The sequence below is a fragment of the Aotus nancymaae genome, unplaced genomic scaffold, assembly GCF_030222135.1.
Source record: "Aotus nancymaae isolate 86718 unplaced genomic scaffold, 86718_ANA_hifiasm-v0.15.2.pri h1tg000012l, whole genome shotgun sequence".
NCBI lineage: Eukaryota > Metazoa > Chordata > Mammalia > Primates > Aotidae > Aotus > Aotus nancymaae.
In genome coordinates, this window is record NW_026988423.1 from 3,481,088 (window position 1) to 3,506,691 (window position 25,604).

The window sequence follows — 25,604 nt, forward strand, 5'->3', positions numbered from 1 at the left end:
TTATACCAAGTGTTTGGTGTATGCTCTTTATTCAAGGTCCCCATAAACCAAACCTCCTAAAATTAAACAAATCCTAGGATGAGCTAAAGAGTTTACTCACTTGACTAAGGAATTTCTTCATCAATCCCTTACTACTGAGTTTCTATAATCTTCATTTGATGTGTTTCCCCACAGGCTACAAATGCCAGCAGCTGCACAAATAACTTTTCTGTTTAGGTAATTTTATTATTTAGCATAACTTTCATGAGATAATTTAAAGTCTGTTTTGTGACTGTAACCTCTGCAGTAGAATTTTCTATAGAACCCATCATGAGGGACACGTTTCTAATCATTACTTCTTTTATTTTAAACCATGGGAAAAGGACCTAACAAATGATGCCATTTAGAATTATGAAGGCCTTCTGGCAATGTTCTCTTTAACCCATGACATGGGTTAAGAGGAGTGAACCAATGTTTTGTTTTTGACATTATGAGGCAACACGTGTGCCATTAAAGTTTCTTACCTATATTGGGCCTTTATCCTTTATCTATCAAAGTATAAGGTTATCCATGTATAAGGCTGGCTGCAAACTCCTTCACAATAAAATTATGTCCCATAAGTGCACACAAGCGATACCTTTTCCACTTCTATTGTTCCTAGAGGCACAAGCAAGAAAAATACATTAAAAGATAAGAGTTTCATGACGGTAAAAGTCTAAATCCGTGAACTTGGGAAAGGCTGTTCACATCAAGGAATGCTGTTTTCTTGGGAGAAATTTCCCTGGTTAGCTTTACCTCAAGGGTTCCAAGGGGTGCACAGTTACAAAAGTGTGGACGAACCCTTTTCAGTTGTGAGACCATGAACCTCAAGCCCAAGGTCCTGAGTTTTGTTGTAGTGTGGATGGCAAGGATAGTATTTCTCCAGTGTTCTCAAGAAGATTCTTTTTTACTTGCTGAAAATACAGTTTAGCATAATAATCTACTGTTATAACATCAGCCCTCTTACATGGGAAAGCTGTTATACAACCAGAAAACATGCATTAAAAATAATAATTAAATGAAATGCCTTTATAAAATGTTTAAATGTCCCACCAGGTGACCAAATGTACCTGAAGCTTTGTTTTTCTAGTAATACGGAATCAAGCATTAGTTATAAACTATTTTCATAATTTGTAAGTCACTTCACCAGTGTATTCAATTTGGATCATTATGTCTTTTCCATGATGAATCATGGAATGCAGAACTTTTAATAATAAAGCTGTAAGGACCCATGAAGGAAAAAGTGGCCCTCCTGTTTCTCTGTGCGTCCATGCTTAATTAACATTTGACTTACATCTTCTTGGATACCAGTTGATTTTCCAAATTAGGTGCATAGTGATGACAAGGAAATTTAGTTATTTTTGTGGTTTACAATAACTTAACATGATAACCATAATTATAATAGATAGTATATATTTAGACATTAGAATTTTAGAAATTCCATATAATTTAGGAATATAGGTATTATTCACAAAAACATAACCTAAAGAAGATTGAACATCATTTTGGCAGTCCCATGTACCTAAATATGTAAAATAATCCTGTTTACTTCTCTTCTAAATGTTTTCAGGGGCTCTCATCCAGAAAACCAGGTCTTATGAAAGACAATTTTGAAACTGAACTTTGATGTTGGAATTCCAGATTAGCATAAATTATTTATTTTGCCAAAATGATGACTCAGAAATTTTAAAGAAGCAATAACATTTTATAACTTTAAAAAAAACACATTCTACTGTTCTTACACACTTTGCATGTAAAACTGTTTTTAGTAGTCTTAATTGCATGTTTTAATGTCAAATTTTAATGTAAGACATAGTAAATTATGTTCTGATAAGGCTAAACTATTTCCAGCATAGCTAGGGGCATGACCAACTCCATATGTACCCAAGCCTTACCTAGCTGGAAAGTGGACAAGTTAAACAATTTTTAAAAGTTAAGGTTATGAACAAAGAAGCAGGTTATGACCTTAAAGCAATTAGCAAAAATAATATTTGAACCTAATTTAGACCACGTTTACATTTTGCAGACATTTGTATTTTACCAATAATCTTGAAAACCGTCTTTGTTTCACAAAGATTGCTAAAGTCACGTGAACTAAAAGTCATTCCTCTTTCTGCCTTTCTGACAAAACATTTGATTTAATCTCTTATTATTATTAAACCAGTTAATTTAAAACTTCACAGAGGAGATTAACCAGTTTGCACAGAGAGAAAGAGTTCAGAAACTGACCAGTAAGAAATTCTTACCCTTTTGCTGGCATGCCAGGTTTGTGGATTCTCTTTCCCTGAGTGGCCCTGGAGACCCTGCTCAACTATATGCAAACAAACACATGACCATGAATTAAGAATACCCATAGATAGTTTACAAATTTAGGAGAAACTAGATATGACTTACATTCTATTGGTAAGAGTATACTAGACACATTTAAAGTATCAGGAAGCTTAAAATCCAAAAGGTTAGTTTAAGGATAAAAATCTGGTATGCACCATTAATTCCTGCAGCCTGACCAAGGTAGCTTAAGAATTCTAGATAAATGGAAAGGATGAGGACTTAATAGAAATGCATAGGAAACAAAATAACTATTTGCAGAACCAAACGAAAGCCTTCCACCAGAAACTAAAAAGCATCATGATTTTATATATATGGATGCACAAGCAAAGCCAGAGAAGAATAAACAGCAAATGAATTAAAACTAGAAGCAAAAAATAAATAAATAAATAAACAGAAAACCAAGCCTCCATATTCCCACGTAATTTACCCTGGAGGGTACAGTGTTATCTAAGGCCCTCCACGCCCCACATATTGAATATTTTATTTCTGATATTCAATTTAATGTTTTTAAGTTTACTAATATCATTTTACATCCTGAGCAATCAAGAAATTCACTTAAGGCACATGACCAATTATTACTCTAGCACTATCCATGCAAAGCTGTAGTATGAAGCAATGCAAGCATGTATGTGAAGTTTGGCTCCACATTAAATTCAGCTTCATGCTTGACTGTATTAATAAAAACCTGCCAAACTGTCAGTGCATTTCTTTACAATACTTCTTGTTTTACTTTAATTAAGACTAAGAGCTTTAACTATGAAAATGTTTGTTAGCCAAAGGTATCCAATTCTCTATTAGGATTTAAAGAATATTTTATTATTTAAACTCTTCTCACATCTTTCTCCCCTACTTAATGATTCCTTACTAGTTTCATAAATAACTCTTTCAAATCTGTAATTTGAACTAACATTTAAATAACTTCTGAATTAGACAAAATTATTCTTTTTTTTACTAATAGCCCTTTCTGGTGCATTTTGTATGCAGAATTACGTGTTAACTAAAATCTTTATCCTCAGTAACCTAAAACTTTAGTGAAACCCTAAAAAGCAAGAAACACTGAACTGTCAGTTATTAGCATCTACAGATAAGAACAATTCCACAATTTTAGAAACATATTTTCCCTGTCACAACCCTTTCTTAATTGGAAATTATTCAGATATTAAATGAGTATTAAAAATAACTTTAAGATTTTAATTTACATAAAAAGTTTACCTAAAATATGTATCCTATTTGCTGTACTTAATTTTTACTTTTAGCAAGGAGACATGAGACATCAACTAACTTATGTAAAATAAACATTGGTTTGGTCTGGAAAGGTGCGAGGAGAGGAGGGGGCTTGCATTCTTTTGAGTTTTGGATTAGGCACATGACCAATTAGTACTCTAGCACTATCCATGTGAGACAGTAAGCATAGTAAAGGAAGAATTCAGACATCCATTTATCTCAGTGAGACTTTGAATAAAATGTGAGGCAGGCTTGCCCCAAGTATCTCCCAGCTTAAATTAACACCAACATTTAAAAATATCTAGCAAAGACAAACATAAAATTCAGAAAAAATGTATGCTGGCAATTCTGAAGGCCTTTCTATTTTTATTCCACCAATAATGTTAAAGCTAGCTTGTTTAGTAAAGTTAGACTTAGGTCACATGACCTTGAAAATTGCTTATTTACTTAATTTATGAATGCTCTTTTACTTATAAGCCAATTTGGTAAACACAGCATATAACAGTAAGTGCACATACAAATAAACACATCTAGACACGTATACTCACACAGGTACAAAGATCTGATAGCTTGGAATGTCAGCCACGAGGTAGCAGTACAAGCCTACCATGTACAAAATACAAAATACAAAAAAGTTGTATTCTGCCCCAATAGATACTCCAAGGAAGGTTGTGAACCATAGTTTCAGGTAAAGCAGTCTCCATGGCTATTTGATTTTTAAAGGCTAAACCTCCCCAGACTCTCAAGAGCACTGAGGCCAATCAGTACCAAAAGAGGGCGTCACATGTTAACCAGGCCCCCTGCTTAGAAAAGCAGCACCAGAGCCTGGATACATGTAATGCCATCCTACTTTCCCATTAGACAGTAAACTTCAGATTCTAAACAATTTGGGGGCCAAGCAGCATTGCAACTGTGAGAGAAAATTCTAAGGAAGGCTTATTAGTATACCTCAGAACCTCTGCAGAGAGCATCTTGTTTGGACAGTTTGAGATCCGTATGATCCCCCATAGTGTCCTCCTGTGGGATCCAGTCTTCAAAAGGTATTTCAGCTGACGTGTGAACTGGCCTTATGTTCCCTGCCTCTAGACCCTGTTTTCCTTCCTCACTCTCTTGAACTATTTTAGACAATTGACAGATTATTCCATCTTACGGGCAATTGCCACAAAAGTTGTTTATACTTACTGTTTTTAATTCTCAATGTCCTATTCTGTTGTTAATGATCTCCAATTAGGTATTTATTCCCTACTGAAGTCATTCTATTTAAGTACTTGAATAGCTACTATCCTGACTCTAAATGTATCATTCTTAGAAAGTTCACCAATGATTGACTCTCCCAACACCATCTTTTCAGCTTCATCAGTGACTATTTTTCCAAATTTAATCATTTATACATTTCACTGTTACTTGAACTCTCAGCAGCTTTAACAAAATCATTACTTCCACCTTATTGAAATATTTTAATGCCTTAGTTAAATGACCTCATTAAACTCACAGAGTCTTAGTTTCACATTTATAAATGAGGGTAATTATCTTGCAGGATTGTTATGATGATTCAATGAGGTAATATGTGTAAGATCTACCAGTGGCTGGCTTTTAGGATGGACTCAATGAAGAGAAGCTAATGTAATAATAGTTAATTCCTTAAGTATGCTAATCTTGTCTGTAGGTCATATCTATTCTTTATGAATTGCAAGTGATCAGAAAGCTTTCCTATATTATATACTACTTCAAACTCAATTCTGATCATAAACATAACAAAATATCTGAAACATAGCAAATGTCCAGTAAATAATTGTTAGAATTTATGAATTCTACTGTTGATTCACCTTTTTTTTTTAACAAGAAAGCAGCAAACTAAATAATTCACATGATTGTTTTAAGCAGGACAGGTAGAAAATTGCCTGTGTTGTCACTCTGTGCTGCCCATAGCTCTATTTTTATCAACATGGTTCAAAAGATATTTCACTATTTACCTGATACGTGATATTGAAGACTTAAGTTCTTCAGACAGTGGAGCCACAACCTAAAGTCCCAGATTCCTTTAATAAGCCTCTGCCCTTAAACTGTGTGAATTCACAAACCATATTTTTCTCTTCTTGTAAAATTTGTTATATTGGAGCTTTAATTACAGATAAGTTATTAAATTGGTTGTTCCTATGTAGATGTACTTTCCTAAGAGGAAGAATGCTAAGTCTGTAGATATCAAACTTTATTATGTTTTTACATTGACATCATTTAACACAAATTGTTGAATATAACCAAAGCTATACATTTATTGTGGTTTATATTACCCACGTGTAGCACAAATTCTAATTCCTGTGTGTCTGAGTTATGAGTGCTTGGAGTCCTCTGTGAACTTTCATTTCAGGATTTATTATTTCTTATGAGAGGTAGCCTCTCTAGATTCAACCCATTACAAAAAAAAGTTATGCCTATATTTCCTCCATTCCTTTCAATCAACTAAATATGTTCACATCAATGCTGAAATAGGAAGTTAGTTTTATAGTAGCGAGATCATTATATAATTGTTCCTTATAAGGCTACAATCTTGGACAAGGGGATAATAGAAAGCAACTTTATTTGTTTAAAATACAGCATAGGTATCTTTTTTTTTTCAGTCACCAATCCGTGTCTTATTTCATCTCTGACCCTGCTCCTCACTTGTTTTTATAAAGTTTCTTTTTTTCACTCAGCTTCATATATTACACATCCTTTTGAATTGTCTTTTTACTTCAGTGGTAGCACCTTCTCAATCATCTTTGCTTGCTTTTTCTTTTTTCCTATATCCTCAACTTGAGGCAGTGGAAAGCCAGGACTGGGTCATGTTCTTATTTAGAAACACATTCACTCCCTGGGTAAGCTCATTACCTACTTCCTCTCTTTTAAATACTAGTCATATAATGGTGACTGGTAAATTTTAATCTCCAGCTCTGACTTCCTACCTACCTTTCAGAACCTTATACTATACTCAGCTGACTACTTGACATCTCCACTTGGATTTCTTATCAGCATATCTAACTTAAAAGTTCCCAAAGATATACAATTGATTCTCTGTTTTGTCAATTATACCTCCTACGCTAGGGATTCATATCTTATTAAGCTGCAACACCATTCATCCAATTGCTCAGGCCAAGACGTTCTCTCTCCTTTTTCTACTAGTGTGCTTTATCTCAATAAATAGTACCACCATTTAGCTATTAAATTCTTCACTCTTAAGCCTTATATTTTGAAGCATCCTAATAAGTCTCTTGTTTCCATTTTTGTTTATCCAAACTAGTCCTAGCAATTATTAAGAGAAAGAGTGGCCTTCCCTTTTTCTCTGTCTTATTCAGTTCCAGCCACAGTGATTTTATTGTTTATTGACTATATAAATACATGCTCAATTCAGAGCATTTTTTATCTATTATGTTCAAAATACTTGTTCACTGGGCTCAGTGTAATCCCATTTAAGCACATTTTTATGTTGTTTGATGGCAACTGATAAAGTTTTATCCTTTGACTTGAAATTGTAATACTGTCATTCTTTGAGTTGGAAATGTAATATTGAATAAACATGGAATTCATCACTTACTTAATACCCCAAACGACACTCACTAGATAGCTTCCTGTACCTCTCAATTCTAAGAAATACTGGGGCCCTGATTTCCAAAACTGCTGAAAAGAAGATGCTCTTTTCATTCTGTCTCTTCTTTCCAACCCTAAATTACTTAACTAATTTGAAAGATTCACAAAGGCCTGCAGGAAGGAGAATCAAGTTAATTTAATGTTTTACTAGCAAGTTTCTGCTAAAAAAAAAAAAATCTAAATCATACTCTTCTCTCGATGCCCCTACTTAATTTCTGCTATTCATTTGCAGCCCTGCAAGAATTATTACCAATATTATTTTTAATATAAAAGAGCTATAGTCTCTCATAGGAAAAAAGAAACCTCATATTATGATAATCCACAAAATTTTAATAAGTATTCATATAATTAAATACCTAAAGTGGATTATAAATCATATTATAGTGATTTTTATCCTAATAGTTGGATTGCAATTCTGAGTAGACCTGAAATTTTTCTTAAATGTAGAACAGTGGTTCTCAGCCAAGAACAATTTTCTCTTCCAGACGACAAATGTCTGGAGACATTTTTAATTACCACAACTTGGGGTTGGCGGGGGATGTTACTGACATCAGGTGGATAAAGGTCAGGGATGTTGCTAAATATTACATCCCTAAGTGCATCCTACATTGTCTCCTGCACACAAAGAATTATCTGGCCCTAAATGCCAAAAGTGCCAAGGTTCAGACGGTTAATCTACAGTAAGTAAATAAATAGCAGAAAATTCACCAGTAATACTCCTTCAGAAAATTGCATAATTTTTAACTTGTATAAGGAAGATACAGTAAGGTATAAAAATTAATTTGCTTTAAAGAAATCATAGTAAAACACAATTTTTAAAACACATTTTAAAAATACCATAATATAAAATTAAACTTTTTTCTTTTTCTTTTTTTTTTTTTTGAGACGGAGTCTCACTCTTGTTACCCAGGCTGGAGTGCAATGGCACAATCTCGGCTCACCACAACCTCTGCCTCCTGGGTTCAGGCAATTCTCCTGCCTCAGCCTCCTGAGTAGCTGGGATTACAGGCACGCGCCACCATGCCCAGCTAATTTTTTGTATTAGTAGAGATGGGGTTTCACCATGTTGACCAGGATGGTCTCGATCTCTTGACCTCGTGATCCACCCGCCTTGGCCTCCCAAAGTGCTGGGATTACAGGCTTGAGCCACCGTGCCCGGCCTAGTTTTCTTATTTATAATTACTTCATGAATTTGTCTCTGTGTATAGAAATTGTGTTACAAATGTATGGTAATTATACATTTACTTTTATTGGTCATTTCTCTAAAAGAGTACCATGTACTTTAAAGATTCATAAATATTCATGTTTTCTATAAAACTGTAGTCAGTTTCTAAGTTGTTTATGAAAACATTAGGGAGTTAAGAGGTTATATCAAAATGTGACTAAACTCAAAACAAAAGAGAAGTTTAAAATTAAGGGTTGTGAACAGCAGATCCAATAAAAAGACCATAAGGCTAGAGGAAGAATATTTTCCTCTATACAAAATTGATTTTTCTAGAAACCATTAGGGTGAAATGAATTATGTTGTCCTTAGGATTCTTCTTTTTCTACCAAATACTTTCCAAGGAAATTTTATTTGTTCTCGTCGCTTTAACTCTTGCTTGATTCACTAAAATGTATGATCCTCCTTAGTTCTCTTTCCTCAGTTCTAGGCATAACTATACAACTAGATGCTTAGCAAAACACTAGAGAGAATTCAAAGTGTTGGTCCGGGTTGGTTTCACAGACAAATGAAACCATAGACAGGGACCCACAGCCACAAGGGCATTTTTATTTTGCACAAGGTCCTGTAGATTATACTGCCTTCCTCTTGTATGTCGGAGTCTGAATTCATCCTTCCAACTAGACCATCTTCTCCTAATAATCAGAAACCTCCAGTCCATTTCCTCTGGGTTTCTTTTTCTATGTAGGCAATAGCATTCCACACTTTTAACTACTTTTTAGATGTTTAGTTTATTTCCATGTTTTCAATAGGATCTTTGTATTTTCATTACTTGACTTCCCTGTTTTAGAGTCCGTTTGGCTCCCCCTTATATAAGGTGAATACTCAGTTCCCTGACACCCATTCCAAAAAACAGAAAAAATAAAACAACACTTCCCTTCGTCTGTGCACACATAGGGATCATATCAGATATTTCAGTCAAATCAACACCTAGGTTATATATTATTATGAGTATGTTAATATTATTTGCATATCAACTACATTTGCCACTTTGAGTATAATTATTTTCTTATGCTAACTTTTATTTTCTCTGAGATAATATCTTAATCATATTAAAACACTTCTTTGGGATATCTATTTTTGGGTCTTTGTCTTCCCACTTCAATCTAGCTGTTTACTCTTTATGTTTCATTGGATCTCCCTTCAACATAATCGGGAATTTCCTTATAATTTCTTCTATGTTAGCTTTTTGCTCTTATAACTCCATGAATAGTTTTATTTGTTTATTTCTTACTTGATAAAATATATCCCAGAGTATTTTAAGGGATGCCGGAAACTGCATGCTAATTTCATTATTTCATTCATGTAAATATTATGTTTTGAGTATATAAATAATGCCATATTGAATTAAGAATCTTAACATTTGCATTAAAAAGTGTTTAATTTAGGTCAGGTGTGGTAGCTCATGCCTGTAATCCCAGAACTTTGGGAGGCCAAGGTGGGCGAATTACCTGAGATCAAGAATTGCAAACAGCCTGGGCAACACAGTGAAACACCATCCCTACTGAAACACAAAAAATTAGTTGGGCACTGTGGCAGATGACTGTAATCCCAGTTACTTGGGAGGCTAGATGGGAAAATTGCTTGAACCCAGGAGGCAGAGTTTGCGGTGAGCTGAGATTGTGCCACTGCACTCCAGCCTGGGTGACACAGCAAGACTCCATCTCCAAAAAAATAAAAAAAAATTAATTTGATTGAGAACCAGCTTGATCATTTTATTGGCGGTGGTTGAATAATTTTTACTCTAGGAAGTGTAAACTACTGTGATCTCTAGGTATCCAGAGAATGGGCCAGGTATTCAATGTGGCCTAATAGGCAAGAACTTGAACATCTCCTCATCTTTTGTGTGCTCTGGTAATTGTTGATGTTACAGTTCTCTTGTTCTTTGTGTAGCACTGTTGAATTTTACAATTTGTAGGCATCACTTCTTACTTAGTGAAAGAATCAAAAGGACATATATGCCTTCTGGTCTATATTATCAGCTTTCTCTGTGTTCTTCCTTAAACTCTAACACTCCATATTGCAAATTCAGTTGACTATCTTATCTCCTCAAAACTTAAACACACACATACACACATCAGATCTGGTAAGGGCTTTATTTTTGATATTTTATTATTACTATTATTAAGGTTAGAAATTTTGTCACATATTTGAAGATCCTTTGCTGTCTGTTTATGTATGGGGTGTAGTGCCAACAAAAAATGTGAACTCTAACATTTTATGTTTATGTGTGGATCTTGCACAAAAATAAGTCTCACCATCTGGCTAAACTCCTCATTGTATATTACCCAGTTATGATCTGTATTTGCATTTTTCTTGATTTATTTGCTTTCTGAAAGATAAATCTTCTAGTATATTGCTATGTGGTCTAATTTTGGTTTTCCAACTTTTCTGAGAGCTAAGTGATATCAATAGTGATGATACCACACACTTCTGGATGTAGACCTTCATTTTATTACTTTTTATTCTAGTAGAATTTTATAGTACTCACTTAAGCATTGTTCCAAAATGACTAGAATAATTCTGTATAACCTTTCATCAGATAAACCTACTTCCTATGGTTTTGAAATAAGAAATAGATGGGGAATTCCATGCTGCTTGGAGCATCCTGGAGTCTGTCTTCTTATATAGTCAGAAATGACTTATGATTATCTTTCCCAAGTTTACTATCATCTACAGTGATTTCTGGCTTCTGTAATTTCCTTCTATTTGTAGCATTCTGCAATATAATCTTATTTATTACAGTCGTCTTGCTGTAACTTAGGTATATCTGTTACTCCATTTCCTTCTACATTATAAAATACTGCTTGATTTTTTTACATTTGTATTATATGTGACTACTTCATTTATTTGTGTGATCCATTTTGTGCTTATAAAAATACCATTAATGCTACTTTAATGGAATTTTAAGTGAGTCTAAAACTAGTGTTTATTTTTATTGAAAGTCATAATGTTCTCTTTTCCTTTTTAAATTTTCATTTATAATTGACATATAAATGTACTTATTTTCTAGATTTAGTGTGATGCATATATCATATAATGACCAAATCAGGGCAATTACTGTATCTATTACTTTACATATTTATCATTTCTTTGTAGTGGAAACAGTCTAAATCTTCTCTTCTAGGAATCTTAATATAAATGTGACATTGTTATTAGCTATAGTCACCCTACTGTATAGTAGAACACCACAACATATTTCTCCTGCTTAACTATATCTTTGTATCTGTTTGCCAACCTCTCCCCACCTTTCATTCTCTATTTCTCACCTTCTGGTAACCACCATTCTACTCTCTACTTCTTTTTTTTTTTTTTTTTGATCTTTCTTTTTTTGGAGACAAGAGTCTTGCTCTGTCACCCAGGCTGGAGTGCAGTGGCACAGTCTCAGCTGACCATATATTTTCAAATTGCCTGTCTTCCTGCTCACACACTCTTCCTCCTATTTGATATATTCTGCTATTGATACTCTCTAGTGCATTTTAAGTTATTCATTTTATTTTCCAGCTTATGTTTGAATTATGTTTGATATCTTAAAAATCATTTTAACCTCTTTCTTAAATTTCTCTAATAAATTTCTGAAAGATTTCTGTGTACTTTCTTGAAGTTCATCGAATTTCTCAAAATAGTTATTCTAAATTCCCCATCTGATAGATCACATATCTCCATCTCTTAAGGGCTAGCTGCTAGCACTTTATTTAGTATGTTTGGTTAAGGCATTTTAAAAAAATGTTCCTGATGCTTATGGATGTACATCAAGGTCCGGACATTAAAGAGTTTTATATTTACTCCAGTCTTCACAGTTCATCCTTGTTTGTACCTGTCCTTCTTCAAAGAACTTTCCAGCAATTCATAGGGGACTGACTGTTAATTTCCTAAGTCCATGATCGCTGCAGTTTTGGCTCTGGAGGATGCCCTAAGGCCTTGTTTATGAAATTATCTCACAGTCTGTGAGGTCACTAAATCAATGAACCTGCAGGGACACCAGGAGAAAGTACACTGGATTCCCAAAGTCCCACTCTCATTTTCCTTTCTCTCCATTAAGTGGAGGGAGTCTGTCTCTTCACTGTGCTTCCTGGGGATGGGCAGGGATTATGTAGGTAATGTGACACTGTCCTTTCTAGCCTCTTCAACATGCCTTTTCTTATTGTTTTTCTGAAACCAGGTACTATAATCTCTCATTTTGTTTTCTAGCTTTTGTGAATGTATTTTCTTGCATAAATATTTGTTCAAATTGTTCTTTTTTTGTGTATATGGGAGAAGGAGCACTCACTGGAGGGCTTTTTTCCACTACCTTGTGCTACCTCTTCATTTTTTTTTTTTTTTTTAATTGAGACAGAGTCTTACTCTGTTGCCCAGGCTGGAGTGCAGTGGTGCAATCTCGGCTCACTGCAACCTTCACCTCCCTAGTTCAAGCAATTCCCCTGCTTCAGCCTCCCAAGTAGCTGGGATTACAGGTGCATGCCACCACATTTGGCTAATTTTTTTGTATTTTTAGTAGAGATGGGGTTTCGCCATGTTGGTCAGACTGATCTCGAACTCCTGGCCTCAGGCAATCTGCCCACCTCGGCCTCCCAAAGTGCTGGGAATGCAGGCATGAGCCACCACACCCAGCCAATGTTATTTCTAAATGAAACTTTTACTATTGACCAAAAGAAATTGGATCAATGACTTTGAACGCATAGTAATTAAACACAAAGTATAATGTAACATAAAATGTTCCTTCACTGCATTAACAATTAAAGAAATCATTTTGTTTAAATATCATGTAAATACAACAGATTGCCTATACCACAAGTGTAGAACTTAAATTTTTCATAAACTAGACATGGCTATGTAAGTTTCACCAATATTAGACACTATTGCAGGTGTTTTAGGTCAGTGTTCACAGTTTATCAACTTCCCCTTACCACCCAAATCACAGGAACTATGTTTGCATTTAGAATCACAGATTTGTTTTTACACCTTCCAGATTTCATAAAAGTTAAACCATATCACATGTTCTCATCTGTCTCTCATTTATGAGTGAATTTATATTTATAGTTTCTTGAAATTTTGAATTTTGTGGTAGAGTTATTGAGTTATGGCATTCCATTATGTGAGCAGACCACAATTCATTGGTCTAATTTACTGCTGATGTGCATTTGAGGTAATTTATAGTTTGGGATTATCATTAATTACTTTTTTGAATAATTAGAACATGACTTTTAATGAAATGAAAGTTTATCTATTGAGTATACACTGAGAAGTGGAATTTCCGAATTATAGATAATATTTACAATCTGCTTCTTTACGCAATGCCAAAAATTTTCCAAGGTCATTGTGCACTGAACTGAATTATTTTGTACCCTCAAAATTTATAGAAGCCCTAACCCCCTATGTGGTTATATTTGTGGAAGGAAGCAATGAAGGTTAAATGGGGTTATTAGAAGTGTAGGGCCCTTATTTTATAGAAAATTAATGTCTTAATGAGCAGAGACACCAGAGAGCTTGCTTTTTCTGTCTTCGAACATACTCACCAAGGAAAGGCCATGTGAGAACATAGTGAAAAGGCTACTGTTACAAGCCAGAAAAAAGCCATCACTAGAAACTAAACTGTCTGGCACTTGATCATAGATATCTAGCCTCTAGAAATGTGAGAAAATAAATATCTATTGTTTAAGCCACCCAGTCTATGGATTTTTTGTTTGTTTGTTTTGTTCTGTTGTGTTTTGTTAGACAGCCCAAACAAATAAAGATAGGTTGTACTAATTTTAACTCCATCAACAATGTATGATGGTTTATTTGTTTGTTCATTTAACCTTTTTATTTCCTTAGGTTTTAAAGGAATAGGTGGTATTTTGTTAAATGAGTGAGTTCTTTAGCGGTGATTTGTGAGAATTTGGTGCACCCATCACTGAAGCATATACACTGAATTTATTTGTTAGTCTTTTATCCCTCACACCCTTCCCACTCTTTCCCCTGAGTCTCCAAAGTCCACTGTATCATTCTTATGCCTTTGCATCCTCATAGCTTAGCTCCCACTTATAAGAGAACGCATGATGTCTGCTTTTCCATTCCTGAGTTACTTCACTTAGAATAATAGTCTCCAGTTCCATCCAGGTTGCAAATGCCATTAATTCATTCCTTTTTATAACTGAGTAATATTCCATTATGTATATATAGATATATATACACACACACGCCACAATTGCTTTATCCACTCGTTGGTTTGGGCTAGTTTCATATTTTAGCAATTGTGAATTATGCTGCTATAAACATATGTGTGGAAGTATCTTTTTCATATAATGGCTTTTATCCCTCTGGGTAGATACACAATAGTGGGACTGTTAGATCAAATGGTAGTTCTACTTTTAGTTCTTTAAAGAATCTCTACATTGTTTTCCATAGTGGCTGTACTATCTTATATTCCCACCAGCAGTGTAGAAGCATTCCCTTTTCACTGCATTCATGCCAACATTATTATTTTTTGATTTTTTGATTATGGCCATTCTTGAAGGAGTAAGGGTATCACATTGTGGTTTTGATTTGCATTTCCCTGATCATTAGTGATGCTGAGTATTTTTTTCATATGTTTGATGGCCATTTGTGTGTCTTCTTTTGAGAATTGTCTATTCATGTCCTTAGCCCACTTTTTGATGGGATTATTTTTTTTTCTTACTAATTTGTTTGAGTTTGCTGTAGATTCTGAATATTAGTCCTGTGTTGGATGTATAGACTGTGAAGATTTTCTTCCAATCTGTGGGTTATCTGTTTATTCTGCTGACTTGTTTTTTGCTGTGCAGAAGCACTTTAGTTTAATTAAGTCCCACATAGTAAACTTTTTTTTTTTTTTTTGCCTTTGCTTTTGGGTTCTTGGTCATGAAGTCTTTGCCTAACTCAGTGCATAGAACGGTTTTTCTGAAGTTTTCTTCTAAAATTTTTATGGCATGAAGGTGTTAATTTTTTGGCACACTTGTCAGTGCTTGGTGTAGTTCATCTTTTCCATTTAGTTCTTGAGGAAAATAGTTAAATCACACTGTGATTTTCATTTTCATTTTTCTTATGACCAATAAATTTAAGTTTCCATTTACTTATTGTCCATTTGGATAGTTACTTTTTTTTTAATTTTAGGGCTAAATTTTAATAGAATGTGAGTCTATGTAAAATGAACTCATATTTAGAACAAACAAAACCTTAAAATTACTGATTGGTTCAAAATGGTTTTATGGAAAAATTAATGTGTAACAAAAAGTTGGCATTGAGTGCGAAGGCTCCACCATTTTTTCAGCAAAGCATACAAAGGTTCCAAGGGACAGGACCAAAAACGAGGGGCTCAGACATTCATAACAGCAGGCACTTTCTCTACCTTTTGCTTACAGGAGGTGGGCAGAGAATTGCTGGGACCGCTTCGTCAAACACTGTCTTGAAGCCTCGTTGTGTGAGCGCTGAGCACGCCAAGTATTTCCCAGCACCAATCTCCTTAGCCATGGCTAGACCCTGCTCATAGGTGATGGGAGTCAGCTTCTTCTCCAGTTTCTTGATGGTGTCTTTATCATCCCTAATACCAAGTTTAGTTCCCACTAGGATGATGGTAGTGTTGGGACAGTGGTGCGGCACCTCAGGATATGCTCTCACGTTTTCAAACGATGCAGGACTCACAAGGGAAAAGCAAATTAAGAACACATCTGTTTGTGGATAGGATAGGAGGCGTAATCTGTCATAATTTTCTTGTCCAGCTGTATCCCATAAGCCCACATTCACCAGTTTTCCATCTACCATAACATTGGCAGGGTAATTGTTAAAGCCGACTCACACCAGCACGCGCTTGATGGCCTGCATCTGGGCGGCTCGCTGGGCGGCGGCGGCGGCGGCGCGGCAGGGCTCTGAGACCGGAAGCGGCGGGCTGCGGCGCAGCTGACCGGGATGGGCTTGCGGGCCGTGGGGCGTTGGGTGCCGGGGCGCGGTCCTCGCCGCCTTTCCCTCCGCAGACTGGAAGCCGACGCCCAGCAGCGGCCACCACCCAAAGCTGAGGAAAACTGGTATTTACTCTTTTATAAATTATAGTAAATATTTGCCTGTTGTTTAAATGAGTTATTTTTATAGTAATAGTTGTAAATATTTTTTCCAGTTTCCATTATTAACTATTCTTAGACGGTATAATAATATTTTTCTTTGTGAAAATGCTTCTGGCCGAGCACGGTGGCTCAGGCCTGTAATCCCAGCACTTTGTGAGGCCGAGGCAGGCGGATCATGAGGTCAAGAGATCAAGACCATCCTGGCAAACGTGGTAAAACGCGTCTTTACTAAAAACACAAAAATTAGCTGGGCTTGGTGGTGTGTCTCTACAGTCTCAGCTACTCAGTAGGCTGAGGCAGGAGAATTGCTTGAAGCTGGCAGGCGGAGGTTGCAGTGAGCCCAGATTGTGTCATTGCGCTCCAGTCTGGGCGACAGCGCAAGACTCCGTCTCAAAAAAAAAAAAAAAAAGCTTCCATTTTAATTTCTATAACCTTGTTATGCATTATGGATTTTGAGTCTTAGCAAATATTCCTGCTTTCTAAAGTAGTTAAAAATTCTCACATTTGTTCTCCTAAATTTTTTTCCATTTTTAATGTAGTAAAAACACATAAAATAATATTTGGTATTTTGAACCTTTACTAAGTGTACAGAGTACAGTGGTATTAAATACAATCATGTTGTCATGCAAATGTCATCACCATTCCTCTCCAGAGTCCTTTCAACTTGCAAGACTAAAACTCCATACCAATTAAATAACAACTGCCCATTTTCCACTCCTGCCATCCTCTGGAAAGCACCATTCTGCTTTATTTCTCCACGTTTTAACTGTAAGTACCTTATTTTGTGATTGGTTTATTTTACTTAGTGTAATGTTTTCAATGCTTATAGATATTGTAACATGTCAAGATTGTTTTTAAGGAAAAATCATATTCAATTCTATATATATACCACATTTTGCTTTTAATGTGCTTATTGGATATTTGTATTTCTTTTTCGGAGAAATGATCATTCAAGTCCTTTGCCTATTCTTTAATGAGATTGGTTTTTTTACTGAGTTTTGAGTCCTCTGTGTATTTTGATATTAACTCATTATCAGATGTATGATTTGCAAACATCTTTTTCCCATTTTGTGAGGTGCTTTTTTACTCTGTTGATACTATTTTAATACACAAATTTAAAAATGTTTATAAACACCAAATTATCTTTTTTTGTTGCCTATGGCTTTGATGTTATATTTTCTTTTTTTCTTTTTAAATTGTACTTTAGGTTCTGAGGTACATGTGCAGGTCATGCAGGATTGTTGCATAGGTATACACATGGCAATGTGGCTTGCTGCCTCCATCCCCCCTTCACCTACATCTGGCACTTCTCCCCATGTTATCCCTCCCCGACATCCCCACCCCACCGCTGACCCTCCCTTGGCACCCCCTAACAGAACCCAGTGGGTGATGCTCCCTGTATCCATGTGTTCTCATTGTTCAACACCCGCCTATGAGTGAGAACATGCGGTGTTTGATTTTCTGTTCTTGTGTCAGTTTGCTGAGAATTATGGTTTCTGGATTCATCCATGTCCCTACAAAGGACACAAACTCATCGTTTTTTATAGCTGCATAATATTCCATGGTGTATATGTGCCACATTTTCCTTGTCCAGTCTATCGTCGATGGGCATTTGGGTTGGTTCCAGGTCTTTGCTATTGTAAACGGTGCTGCTATGAACATATGTGTGCATGTGTCTTTATAATAGAATGCTGTTATATTTTCTAATACATTTTTATTTTCCTTTTATTCAATACTGGTGTTTTTGAGTCTACTGGAATTTTTTCTAGTGTTCTTTCTGAGACATTAAGATTATTAACCATCCCCAAATATAAGAAACTCCCTTTTCCTTACACTTACATTTTAATTTACATGCCATTTAACCCATGCAGTTGTGTGTTCTCCTTTTCTCCTTCTATATTGTAAGTTTCTGTAAAAATAGAAACTTATTCCCTAAAATCTGTTTTATGTATTTATTTTAAAATGCCTGGTATATAGAAATGTCTCAATAGGTATTTGCTAAGCAAATAAAAGCTTTTATTTTTATTTATAGAAATAGAAAGTAAATATTTTCTTGACATAAGTATTATTTATGAATTCTCAGGCATGAAGTAACACAAAACATTGTTTTGTAAGATCTAAGATAAAAATGCTGATGAAATAAATACCTAATAGTATTTTATTATTTAGGATTCGTTATCTACTTATATGTTTATATACAGTTTTATCATTTCTATACAAATATTAAAAAGTAAAATATAAACAAAATTAATTGTTTAAGGCAGGGTCCAGCAAACAATTTCTGTAAAGAGTCATATTAAATGTACTTTACTGTGCAGCTGTAATGTCTCCATCACAGCTCCTCAGAACTGCCATTATAAAACAGAAACAGCCAGAGACAATATGTAAACTAATACATATGACTGTGTTCAAGTAAATATCTGTTTATTAAAATAAGTGGCAGGTGGATTTAGATCATGGGTCAGACTTAACAAAAAACCCTTATGTTAAAAAAATTTTCAAAAATTACTTTCACATCCCAAATCTTTGGAATTATTATTGGCTCACAGCCATCCATGTCTGTATTTTCCATATAATATCTTTTGGCCCATCAAAATATTTTTAATGCAGCAGTGTTGCAATAAATGATCCATATAGTCTAAAGCAACACTGTGCAATAGAAATATGTGAGCTATGTGTGTAATTTTAAGTTTTCTTATGACTACCTTTTAAATTGTAAAACAGGTGAGATTCATTTTTATAATTTATTTTACTTAAACAAATGTATTCAATATTTTGTCATTTCAACATGTAATATAGGTTAAAAAGTACTAAAATATTTATTATTTTTACATAGTATTATATACTATATTTTGAAATTTTGTATTGTTAACTTACAACCTATCTTAATTTATACTAGCCACATTTTACATGCTCAGTATTCACTACTACGCAGTATAAGTCTAAAAGATATTCTTCCAAGATCCTGACAAAACTTCTGCAAAGTTTTGAAGTTGTTTTCTTTGTGAAGTATCCTATTGGAGGTTTTCAGAAACAAAAAGTACTCCTATTTAAACTCATCATTCTTAAGTGCTTTGATTACTGAATTTTTGAGAGGGTAATTTTCTGGTTATGATACCAGGAATAAAAATTGTGATGCTATAGCCATTTGGCTGACAGCTATTGCAAATGTCATTTTTAAAAGACATCTAATTATTTTTTAAATTTCGATTCTTAAAATTGATATAATACTGAAATTAATTAACTCCCGCAAAATAAAGAACTGTTATCTTTAATATCTACTTCTTTTCTCTCAATATATAAAACCTATGCAAAAATAGTGTGTGTGTGTGCGCGCATGCATGTATTTGCATCTATGGATAAAGGAGAGAAAGATAATAAAATTATTTTCTCTATGGCATAGGGTAGCTGGAATAAATAATTGGAAAAAAGCTCTAGTTGTTCTTTCAAAAAGTATGATTGTGATGTCATTATTTCCTTTTAATCACAGTTAACTATCACTAGTTATCTTACTCTTCTGAATATCACTCTCCCATTCTAAAGATACCTAAAACTGTAATTTTCAGTTTGTAGATAATCAACAAGGATTATCTCCTGACACATAGGAATGATTTGGTAAGTTAATTGCATGAAGTACAACTTCATTCATAGAAAATCCTCTGACAAAATTAAAATTAAATGATCTAATTCAGAATTGCTGGGAGTTTCTGGAATGATAGGTTATGTCTCAGCCAGAAGTATGTAACAATCTTTTGTCAAACAGAAAACCCACGTGTACATTAATGAAATTGTAAGTTTGTTCTCCTACTGAGATCCATGAGTTTAAAAGCTGTTATATGCTGGAAACCTTGGTAACCAAGCAGGCTTGAACGAGCATCGAGCTTTTAGATGTTGAATTTTTGTCTGGTGCTGTATTTATTATAAAGACTAAAGGAAGAGGAGAGATGTTAACAAACATTTCTTTTGGTTCCGTCTTCTCAAGTAGGCCATTGGGTTTATCAAAGCATTTTTTTCTGTTTTATATTTGGATGCTTTTCCTTGTTATTCAAAGCTTTTATTTTTGCTTGTTATTTAGCAAAATCCATGAGCCAAAAACAAAAGCAAATACAGCTAATGTATATCTGAATGGAACAAGTATTGAATGATGTTTAAGTATATCTGGTGTGGTGAGGGGTGTGTGTGTGTGTGTGTGTGTGTGTATGTTCAATTCATATCTAGATGTTAGGTCTTATATTATGATATGCTTCTGCATTATTTTTTTCCTTCTGGGCACTTATGTAAGGATGTGATTAACTGGTGACTCTTATCTTTTTGGTGAACCAATTCCTTTGTATTTGATAAAACCATTAGTTGACTTGAATATAAAGAACTGAGAAAGAAGCATCTACAAATGAGGGGGTGGATGTACCCTGTGAAAATTATTATGAAACAGGAAGTATGATAGGGTTTGGTACAACACCTTCAACCTATTGAGGATATTGTACCAAACTCGGATTTTCAGGAAAGTTGTGGCTTCCATCATGCCAGTAGGGGAAAATGTGTCTTCACTTGAGCCCAGTGTCTCTAGGTATTTGGCAGTTGACACTCTCTAACAACTCCTATCAATAACTGCCAGAAAAAATCCAGATTCCCTGATGCCAGAGTTTAAGCTTATTGCACTGAAGAGGTTGCTTCTATATTTACCTCGTGACGAGAGAGACCACCAGGAGAGTGAGAAAATACCAGTTCACTTGAATACAAACCCACTCACTAAATTTATCTAGCAAGTGCACCAGGCCTTGGCATGCTTGTAAAGTAATGCAAGAATAGGGAATTTAAGTTTTTTCTTCTCTTAATTGCATCTGACAAGTTTTAATATAATTTTTTCTCCTTTTTACATTAAAACCTCTCCCTAACTTGTATGACATTTTAGAATTACTTCTGAGTTCCAATGCGCAACAGATGACAACCTAGAAGAGAGCAACATGAGTCAGTTTTTGCACTAAGAAATGTACTTTGCATGATACCTTTGATAGTAAAAAGAAAAAATTATATAGTATACTTCTTAGAGTCTCAGTGTTGTATTTTACCATATTTAGTTACATTGAGAAGTGTATGTAAACATGCATATGCTTTATGTATATCAAATGAAGAAAATAGGAATATTAAATATTTTTAAAACCAGAGAGTGTTAAATGTATTGATATTTTTGTCTGGCATCTTTGATTCCTCAGGTGCCTTTAAAAAATTCAAAAAAAAATGGAACATATGTTTCATGTGCCTATCAATCAACTGAATCAACAGAAACGATATGCTAAATAAATACTAAACTAAAACGCTGATTAGTTTGGCCTTATTGTGATTCTGTTATATAGATTAGAAATTGTGAATTGTAGAAATTATGCTGGCCATCTGGAATACTTTACTCAATCCTTATGTCATCTGTCTATTCCTTGCACTTGGATAGAGGAGTATGAAAAAAGGGAAGTCATTTATTAAAACCCTTTAGGTTATCCTCAGTTTATTTTTGTCAGAAGTCATTATAATATACATAAAGTATATGCATGTGTACATACATTTCTCAATGTAACTAAATATGGCAAAATACAATATTGAAACTCCTAGAAATGTGCTACATAGTTTTTCTTAATCTTTACCTTTATCTTATTAAGAAATAATATAGTCGTGATTGTATGCGAATATGTTGGTAACTGATAACAGAGACAACAAAAATTCTATCTTCCTCTCTTCTAAAATATTTCTTTTGTTTCTTAGATGTTGTTTTCCCAGCTTTTAGGTTCAGGGAGTACATATGCAGATTTGTTACACAGGTACATTTTATGTCTCTAGGGGTTTGATTTACAAATTATTTTGTCACCAAGGTAGTGAACATAGTAACAAACGGGTAGTATTTTGATCCTCACCCTCCTACCACCCTCCACGTTCAAGTAGACCCCGTTTATTTTTCCTTCTTTGTATCCCCGTATATGCGGTGTTTACCTCCCACTTTTCTCTCGTAAATAAGAACATGTGGTATCTGGTTTTCTATTCCCATGTTAATTTGCTTAGTATAATCACCTCCAGCTGCATCCATGTTGCTACCAAGAACATGATTTTATTATTTGCTAAGGCTGCCTAGTATTCCATTGCATATATGTACAACGTTTTCTTTATTCACTCCACCATTAATGAGCATGTAGGTTGATTCCATGCCTTTGCTATTGTGAACAGTGCCATGATGAATATACAAGTACATATGTCTTGATGGTAGAGCAATTTATATTCCTTTGGATCTATACTCAATAATGCAATTGTTGGGTCAAATGGAAGTTCTGTTTTAATTAAGTTCTAATCACCAAACTGCTTTCCACAGTGGCTGAACTAATTTACATTTTCACCAGTGGTGTATAAACATTCTCTTTCTCTGCAACCAGCATCTGTTATTTCTTCATTTTTTAATGTACACATTCTGAGTGGTTTGAGATGGTATCTCATTGTGGTTTTGATGTGCATTTCTATATTGATTAGTAATGTTGAGCATGTTTTTGTATGTGTGCTGGGTGTGTGTACATCTTCTTTTGAGAAGTGTCTGTTCATGGGCAAAGGTGCCCATTTTCTAATATTTTTTCCTTGTTAATTTGTTACATTCTGTATAATTTGTGGGATTAGAAGTTTATTGGATACACAGTTTGCAAATATTTTCTCCCATTCTGTAGATTGTCTGCTTACTCTGTTAGTTTCTTTTACTCTGAAGAAGCTCTTTAGTTTAATTAATAATAAACTAAATTAATTAATAATAATAATAATTCCCATTATCATAATAATAATAATAATTCCCATTATCAAGTTTTTTGTTGCAATTGTTTTTGGACACTTTGTCATGAAACATTTGCCAGGGCCTATGTCCAGAATGGTATTTCCTAGGTTTTCATCTAGGATTTTTGTAATTTTAGGTTTACATTTAAGTTTTTAATCTATCTTCAGTTGATTTTTGTGCATAATGAAAGGAAGGGGTCCAGTTTCAATCTTCTGCACGTGGCTAGTGAGTTATCCCAGAGCCATTGACTGAATAGGGAGTCCTTTCCCCATTGCTCGTTATTGTCCCTTTTGTGGAAGATCAGATGGTTGTAGGCGTGGAGATTTTTTCTGGGTTTTCTAACATGTTCCTTTGGTCTATGTGTCTGTTTTCATACCAGGACCACATGCTATTTTTGTTACTGTAGCCTTGTAGAATACTTTGAAGTCCAGTAGTGTGATGCTTCTGGCTTTGTTGTTTTGGCTTAGGATTTCTTTGTATGTTCAGGCTCTTTTTGGTTTCATATGAATTTTTAAATTGCTTTTTCAAATTCTGTGAAAACATCAATGATAGTTTGATAGAAATCTCATTAATTCTGTAAATTGTTTTGGGTAGTTTTCTCATGTTAGCAATATTTTGTCTTTCTGTACATGAGGATAGCACGTTTTTCTGTTTTTCTGCATTGCCTCTGATTTTTTTCAGGATTGTCTTGTAATTCTCATGGTAGAGACTTTTGACCTCCTTAGTTGGCTGTATTTCTAGGTATTTTATTTTATTTTATTTTTTATAGCTGTGAATGAGATTACATTCTTGATTTGGCTCTCAGTTTGGATGTTATTGGTGTATAAAAATGTCACTGATTTTTATACATTGATTTTGTTTCATGAAATTTTGCTGAAGTTGTTTATCAGATATAGGAGCCTTTGGGCAAACACTCTGCGTTATTCTAGGCATAGAATCATATTGTCTGTGAAGAGAGAGAGTTTCATTTCCTCTCTTCCTATTTCAGTGTCTTTTATTTCTTTCTCTTGCCTGATTGCTCTGGCTATGATTTGCAGAACTATGTGGTATATAAGTGGTAAGAGTGGGCATCCTTTTCTTGTTCTGGTTCTCAAGGGGAGTGCTTCCAGATTTTACACATTCGGTATGATGTTGGATGTGGGTTCGTTACAGATAGCTTTTATTATTTTGAGTTATGTTCCTTAGATGTCTAGTTACTTGAGGGTTTTCAACATGCATGTATATTGAATTTTATTGAAAACTTTTTCTGTGTCTATTGAAATGATCATGTCATTTTTGATTTTAGTTCTGTTTTATATGATGAATAGCATTTATTCATTTGCATATGCCGAACTAGCCTTGTATCTCAGGAATAAAGGCTATTCGGTCATGGTGTATTAGCTTTCTAATATACTGCTAGATTCTGTTTGCTAGTATTTTGTTGAGGATTTTTTCAAGTATGTTCATGAGGGATAGTGGTCTGAAGTTTTCTTTTTTTATTGTGTCTCTGCCAGGTTTTGTTATCAGAATGATGCTGTCTTTATAGAATAAATTAACTCTTCCTCAATTTTTGGGAAGAGTTTTATTAAGTGATACTAGCTCTTCTTTATATGTCTGGTAGAATTCAGTTGTGACTCTGTCTGGTCTAGGGCTTTTTCTGGTTGGTAGGTTTCTTATTACTGATTGAGTTTTGAAACTTGCTATTGGTCTGTTTGGGGTTTCAATTTTTTCATGGTTCAGTCTTGGGGAGTTGTATGCTTCCAGGAGTATATCCATTGGCTTTCTAGTTTGTATGTATTGTAGTGTTTGAAGAGTCTCTGGGGGTGTTTATTATTATTATTATTATTGTGGGATCAGTGGTAATGTTCCCTTTGTCACTTCTGATTGTATTTATTTTGATCTTCTCTCTCTTTTTTTAATTAGTCTAGTTGGTGGTTTATCACCTTATTTATTCTTTTAAGAAACTAACTTTTGGGTTTTTTAATATTTTATAGTGTTTTCACATTTGCATTTCTTTCAGTTCAGCTCTGATTTTAGTTATTTCTTTTCTTTCTTTCAAACATTTTGTCATCAGGCATTGCCTCCATCATCAGTGAAAAAGTACTAAGTCTGTGTGCTACCAATAACCATTGTATAAGTGATTTAAACTGCAATTACGTGACAGAATATTTCTGGCAGATATACAGGAAATTACAGAAAGGCAGCATGTACTTGGAGAATATCATTTTCTTGCAACAGGTAAATGCAAGCTTTTTAGGTTTAATTACCTTCTTTTTAATCTTGTTTGATCAAACATACTCTAAATCAAGATTTTGTCATTAATTTCAAAGCCTGAACAAAAGAATGCTAGTAAGTT

General features: G+C 34.4%; 1 pseudogene; it reads right to left on the reverse strand.

Moving 5' to 3' along the window:
• Window positions 1-15,739: 15,739 nt before the first annotated feature.
• Window positions 15,740-22,546, reverse strand: LOC135274640 (ras-related C3 botulinum toxin substrate 1-like; annotated as a pseudogene).
• Between the last annotated feature and the right edge of the window lie 3,058 nt (window positions 22,547-25,604).